Genomic DNA, 7,869 nt, shown 5'->3' on the forward strand with positions numbered 1-7,869 from the left:
TTGAAATTCGAATAGAGTTTTTGTCTTTGTTTGTGGAATTAGGTGTTTTATGGTGGAGTGGTTTGGAGGGTTATTCATTTGTTATTATTTGTTTGTTCTAATGACGTTTCGTTGTCGTTTGGAAAGTTACGCGTTTGCGTTACATTCAAAAGTACCCTATGTCACAGTTACTAATTTTTAACACATTATTTTACCACAGATTTTTTATTTGATAATGATAAATATAGAAATTAACAAAATATGAAATCACAAAAATAAAAATGCCTACTCTTTTATTAAAATATGATGATAAGTATCTAAAATGTAGGTGTTGCCATAGTTTAATTTAGCCTATCTTATACTTTCTATCTATCTATCTAATCAAGCCTGTGCCATAATCTCGTAAGCTTAGAATATTTAGAAGCAACTTATTATAAACTTTCAAGCTTTCATTATGTAGTTCAAAAGACATTGAACTTCATATCACAACAAACGTGATATGAGTCAAAACACAACGATAGCCGTCTAAAAATAAACCCTGTAGCTTGGGCATTAGAGTTAAATTGGTTTAATAGCTGTTTGAAGGTCCTTAACCTGCGTATGGTTAGGGCTGACTCTGTTTTAGCTAATAACTATCTACGACTCGGTTTCTGAATTTCGTGTTTTCCAAAATCAAAACAGTTTAGTGCTTACTATACATATACAGTGTGAGTCACGTTAAAGTGTACATATGAAAATAGATAAAACTAGACCTTTTTTTATCGACAAAAAAGAGGTAAAAAAATTTTTGAGATTTTTTTTTTATTTTTTATAGATTTTTTTTTCTTCCAATTACTTCTTGTAAAGAAAACGTAATAACTTTTGAACTAAGCGGTATATCCTTATAAAATAAAAACAGTAATAATGCTAAATAACAGGCGATACTAAAAAATTACATAAAATTTACAAAAAATGCCAGCAAATAATAAAAAATGATACTTTTTGAAAAAAAAATTGCTTTTAAATTCGTGTTTTTTTGGTTATTTGATAAATTTCTCCAAAAAATGCCCCTATAACAGGTGGTTTTTATTACTTTGTATTATTCTCTATCGTATTATCTTTGTAAAACCAAAAATCGCATGTCTCTATCCCTATCACAACATTTGCTATGATCGTTATTGAACAAAGGCCTGCCACAACATTATTCTCTGCTACAGGTAGAGACAATTTCAATTTTAACTAAAATGCTTATTTTACTTCGAAATCTTTTGTTTTTATTTGAAATCTAACTTGTCTTTATCAAAATTACAAATCTAGAGCCATTTTCTTTCAGTTTCGTTGTTAACGAAGCGTTGAATGGCGCGCCCGGAGAGGCTTAGTTCAAACGATTATTGCAAACGTTGTGATAGGGATAGAGACATGTGATTTTTGGTTTTACGAAGATAATACGATAGAGAATAATAAAAAGTAATAAAAACCACCTGTTATAGGGGCATTTTTTGGAGAAATTTATCAAATAACCAAAAAAACACGAATTTAAAAGCAGAGTTTTTTCAAAAAGTATATTTTTTTATTATTTGTTGGCATTTTCTGGGTATTTCATGTATTTTTTTAGTATCGCCTGTTATTTAGCATTATTACTGTTTTTATTTTATCAGGATATACCGCTTAGTTTAAAAGTTATTACGTTTTCTTTACAATAAGTAATTGGAAGAAAAAAAATTCTATAAAAAAATTAAAAAAAATCACAAAAAATTTTTGAACTCTTTTTTGTCGATAAAAATAGGTCTAGTTTTATCTATTTTCATATGTACACTTTAACGTGACTCACACTGTATAACTCTTAACTCTCGCTGTACGAGGTGGGGTGTGACACACCCCAGTCCTTTAAAAATAGCCACAATTTTAAAAATTTGCAATTACTGAATTTGAAATTCTCAGTAGCTGGAATTATGACACTGCTGCTTCGATCAGCGTTGCAAAATCAGTCCAGCGGTGACTACCAACTGAGTTACATGCCTTTAAAGTGCGTGTGAGTGTCACACACCCCACCTGGTACGGGACGTTGTTAAAAAGTTTAAAAAAAATCTAACAGTTTTGGTGTAATTTATATATTTTTAGCTTTGTCAATTGAATAAAATTAAATACAAATATTATTTTTCGTGATTTTTACGGTATCTGAAATTTTCAAGCACTTTTAGTCAAATGAGATGACTTTTAGTGCGAATCTGGAAGTTTAGTACTGAGATCCGAAGATGTATGTGAACATACACTTATGGGCTACAATTTATATTTGGTGATACAATTTATGGGCTACTGAAATGGAATAACATATTTTATAAATAAATAAAATTGTTACGCTCCCATTTTATGCATTGAGCATACTCATTTTCTTTCATCAGAATTGTGTTAAATTGAAAACCGATGATCAAAACAAATTTATACCCTTCCAGTTTTTAATTTACTTTTAAATTATAAGTTAATACTTGTACTTTGTTAAGTAAAAACGGTTGTCATAATTAAAGGCACTAATTAAAAATTATACATAGGAAACTGATTCCTAAATTACAAGAACAACGGAAATTGTGTCTTTTTATTTTTTTATGATAAAAAGTTATAATACATATTTTCAGCTGAGAGCATTTCTTAAACCTAATTAGCATACGTAAATAATCAATATTAAATATTAAATTCCACCAAAAAAAATGTTGAATGAAAATTTTATCACTTTGTATATTGGGGTGTGTCATACCCCACCTGGTACGGGACGTAACTTTTAGTCACCTCGTACACGGAGGGTTAAATTTAAGCTACTATTTCCCTAGCAGCTTTAAGAATTTAATATGAAAAATTCACACTTGATCAGAAGTATTCAGAAAATAATTTAAACAAGCTCAAGTCAAAAATCTCAATTCAGAAACCGGGCTTTTAAATCAAATAAAACACTTTGTGTTACTCATAATATTACAGCTATATCTTCACTTTTATAGTTCAAGATTACATTTTCTAGATAACTATCCATTGTTATTTTTTTTACGAGTTTAAGAATTATATTATTACTATGCCTATAATATATTTTATTTATCTATTCAATACGCATTGAATCTGTAACGATTCGATATTTCAATATTTAACAAACGAAGAATAGGTATTTATTTGTTTCAAGTTTATCCTTGAGAATTATATTAGATATTTTTAGATATTAGGGTGATAGGTTCCTTCAATACTACTACTATCCCTTTCGGACCCACGCTTAAACTAGAAAGAAATTTGTAATTTTGAATATGAATTTTAGGTAATTTGGGGCCGCAGATTACGAATCTGCTATAATTTTTGAGATTTTCCGCCGCCATCTTGGAAAATTCATATACCAACAATTGTATCAAACTGGGCCCTTCACTTCCTACGTACAATTGTGAGGGTCAAAATTGTAAGGGTTTTGGAAATTTTATCAATGGCATGTATTCCGAAAAACGTATTTATAACCAGTAAGGAATAAATAGGTTTAATTTTTATACCAGTATTTGCCATTTAATATTGATTTGTGGGCAAAAGCACCTGTTCCATGAGCTCAACAGTAAATATAGCGCTCTAAATATTCCTATGGAGTTTTAATATCTCCTGGATCATGAACAGCATCTCCTGGAAGATGTTGACGATTGAAGGGCTTCGTCTGCTATGCCGCTTGTATACTCAGAGGTATGTATCGTCATGAATGTCCGAGCCTTCATCAGAAGAAGAGGAGTAGTTCATCTGAAGTAGTCGAAACTAGCTTTTGTCGTTGTCATCGCTCTCATCCCCAGATGCATTGAGCATTTCTACGATAGTAGCGTCGTTTAAAATCGGAAATATGGTGCGTAAACCATGAAAAATTAATAATTACGAGTAACTTAAAATACGCATATGGTATTGTAGGGCCCACATCGATACAATTGTGTCAGTAAAGTTCGTTAAGCCGTTACGCCAAAGCCTTTGCTTACAAGTAGTCACTGTTATCACAAAAAGATGCTATTTTTAACTATTTGTCTAATCAATAACTTGTATATTACTACAATTACAAAATAAAACCATAGTAGGTACTTTCTTTCGCCAAGTCGGGAAGCGCAATCAGTCATGAACTGTACAGGTTGTGACCTGCTCACCAACTGCGCTTCGGACAAAATTTGCACGGGAGGTGAAAGAACGCATCCCGCACAATCGTACGATACTCAGCCCATCCACTTCCGATGTAAAACTAATGAGATAATCTCGATTTTGCAACCCGCACAATTGTATTGGAGCGGTCCGAAAGGGCTATTTTGTTAATTTCTAACGATATCGCCCATTTTTTTTTAGCTTAGCTTGCAAGCTAATGGTGCCAGCCCTAGCCTCACATGTGCGCGTATGTGTGTAGTGTGTTTTTGGGTCACGGTGTTGAGGTGATATGTCATCTGTGACTGAAAGTTTTATAGGTCGTACAGGTCAATTTGTGTAGAAAAAGGCTTTCAGAAGCACTTATATGGAAATTGATTAATTTCATTCTTTTATGATCATCATGACACGCAAAATTTTTGCTATTTAAAATTATGAACTTTGCTATTTAAAGTAACAGACTAAAATGACTTGATGGTTTTCATGTAGGATTAATTTCATCTTATTCTTTTTCTCCATAAATTGCGCAATATTATGCAAGTTATATTATTTTAAACTTTTAATAAAAATGCAGAGTAAATTATATTAATAAACTTGACATCTTCTATTTGCGGTAAAGGGTCGGTAAAAACACTCTTCTACCCTGTAAACTGAAAACTGTACCTACAGACTCGCTTTATTTATTTCTTTGTTAAGAACAACGACATAAAAAAAGGGTTTTTAAATTGAAAAATAAACCATTTTATTGTCACAAGCGAAGCCATTCCCCCGTCTTGGCTCACCATTTTTTCACTCGCAATAATTTTAGAAGCATAATTAATCGCCTAGCGGGCCCCTTAATTGAATCACCCGATTCACCCCCCACCCCCAAGTCCCCCAGGAAAAACAACCCTTTCTTATTTTTCGCTCGGTCTTTCCCCCTGGAAGACGATAAATCCTTGCTTGAGACAGCGGAAGATAACTTCCCAGATTATTCATGCACTTGAAAATGGCTTTACCAAGCTGAAATCAACCTTAACTCAAGGACACAAAAACGATACAGTAGAGAAAGGCGTTAAATTAAGTTGGTCACGTCAACAAGAAAAACCCTCCGCGATTCGTCATTGGAATGCCGCGGACGCGTTTAAGTCGCTTCCATTTTCAAACCTCGCGGGTATTTCGAATTTGGAATCGATAGAGTCGGTGACTTTTTGTGCGGACTGTGCGGAGTTTGAGAATTTCTTTTAATTTATTATGAAAAGGCGATAATAATTGACCTGCCAGCATTTTTAGAAGCCACGACAGTATTGCTTCTATTTTTTTTGCCAAGACATTTATTTATTGTAATTAACTAAGACTTAAAGAAAATGTAGGTACTTGCACAGTAATTTTATCAAAATTTAAAGTAGGAGTGACCTAGTACAAACAAAATAAAACAATTAAGCCTCTTTTCTACATTACAGCAGCAAAATGCTGGCTGATTAAATGTCAGAAGGATTGTCCAAAAATATAGATATTAATTTGACCGCAGTATTGCCCACGTGAATTTTTCCACGCAATTTTTATGTTTTTTGTCACCATAAAAACCTTCCGTGGCTATAAGGAACATAATAATATCAAAAAAATCCGAATTAGTCTAGCCGTTCTCGAGTTACTCATCAACATTTTTATTACTTCTGTAAATTTTGGTCATTTCAATAAAAGATACAACGTACTACTTATTATTATTATTCTGTGATACAACTCTATGAAGTTAATCTTTAGCTTTAGCAACTATAGCGTCAATTAACGGCTATTTAACGTTAGAGTTTTCTATTTACTTTTAAGTGATCCTTTTCTTAAGAGCTCAACGTGTTTTGTAAACAACTACCTATTCCGAGTATGGAAACATTTTCTTTCCTACAGCTTTACTTCTGTTTAATTAGTTCGCTTTTATAAATAAAGTTGATTTGCCTGCGGCTTTACACGCGTGTGTTATCGACTAGGTTGTGCCCGTGGCTGCGTTCGTTTTATTTTAAGTAAAACTGGCAGTAAAATAATAAGATAATGAATTATGATAGTTATTAGTTTACAAAAAAAATACATTAAAAAATGTAGGTACTCTAGGTAGATTATACTGATTCAATACGATAACACTTAACATCTAGGTATAGTTTTAAGATTTAATTACATTTAGTACAAAAAACTACAGGCTTCAGTGGTTCATTCTTGTATTAAAATTGAAACAAAATAGAGAAGCACGGGTCATGATTGACATAATGTAGGTACTCACGGCTTGACGTTTCGGCTGCTGTGGTACAGCCGTGGTCACAAGCAGACTGTAGAACTACTTGTTCATACATTTAAACTATGTAGAGTGAGGTAAGTAAATTAATGATAATCCTTCTTAATAGAAAACAATTATCATGACCTGCCTATTTTGCACTTATCACATACTTACTAGCTTTCCGACCGCGCCTTCGTCCGCTTGAAATTGTTTCTTTTACAAAAAAACTTTATCGCGCCCGTCCCTGTCTCAAATACCGGGATAAAAATTATCGTATGTCCTTTCCCGGGACTCAAACTATATTATATGCCAAATTTCATCAAAATCGGTTCAGCGGTTTAGGCGTGAAAAAAATGACTGACTGTAGGGACTGCGTTTCTTGCACTACTTCTTCTCAACACCAGCCGAAATTATACATCTAAAGTATTTGTTGTATGAGTACTTTGCAAAAAACATCTAAAATATTATGCTGTAGTTAATAGTAAAATATTCTGAAAAACCCGAGTCAAAATGCAAACAGGCCCTACATAAATTACACATAGCGCTCCAAAAAGTAATAACAATACAAAATGACGTCGTTCTAAATAAGAAGGGCATATTTTTAGGGTGTCTCCCTTTAAATAAGTGTCCACCCAAGTCTGACCTCCATAGTCCTCCATCTCAAACCAGTCTCGAAGGAAAAATCTAAGAATGAGGGGTCAAGTTATACTGGTTTGTCTAAGGGAGGAGGTCTTTTATAAGTGGTCTTTTAAAATGGTAAAAGGGGCGAAAGAAGAAGTAAAGAACCCCGTTTTAAATTGGCAATAGGGCTTCTTCCCCTTAATTTTGCTTTTAGGTATTTGGGGAAAGATTTCGTTGAGAGGATTAGCTGAGGAAGATATACGAAAAATTCAGTGAAAAAATAATTTAAATAATTATTAATAGTAAACGATTTTTTTTATTTAACTTAGCTCGTGCCTTTGACTTCATTCATGTTCAGTTCGGTTTCACAGATTATTGTAAATTAAAAAAATATAAACAACATTACTGTAAAGTTACTTGCATCAAAATCCATTCAGTAGTTTTTACATGAAAGAGTTACACGCATTCATCCATCATCACTAACTTTCAAAAGATTCAACCAAATAAATAACTTGACCATCGAAACTGTGTACAGTACTACAGTATGATAAAAACGCATGTACTGCATATTTTTGTTAATTTATTTAGCCTTGGAAATAATAACACGTGATTTTTTTCACAAGTTTTATGAAATAAGAGACAATATTCGAAATCTCAGGCCGCTTTTCGCGCTAAAACAACACATAAATTACAATGTGTTGTGTCACTCTCAAAAATGTTTTATTGGTTTAGACTTCAAATAAGTAGGTAACTACTAAAAAGGCATGATTTGAAAAATAAATATAATAAAATAAATAAGTGCTGCCTTTAAGGAGCCTTTTCATGTTTTATTATTTTTTTATTTAATTTACTTTTAGGTATAATTATTTTTTAGAATTTTCCAATCGATCAAAAATAAATTCTTCGTCCGAGAA

Source organism: Ostrinia nubilalis, chromosome 25 (assembly GCF_963855985.1).
Source record: "Ostrinia nubilalis chromosome 25, ilOstNubi1.1, whole genome shotgun sequence".
In the NCBI taxonomy this organism is placed as follows: Eukaryota; Metazoa; Arthropoda; class Insecta; order Lepidoptera; family Crambidae; genus Ostrinia; species Ostrinia nubilalis.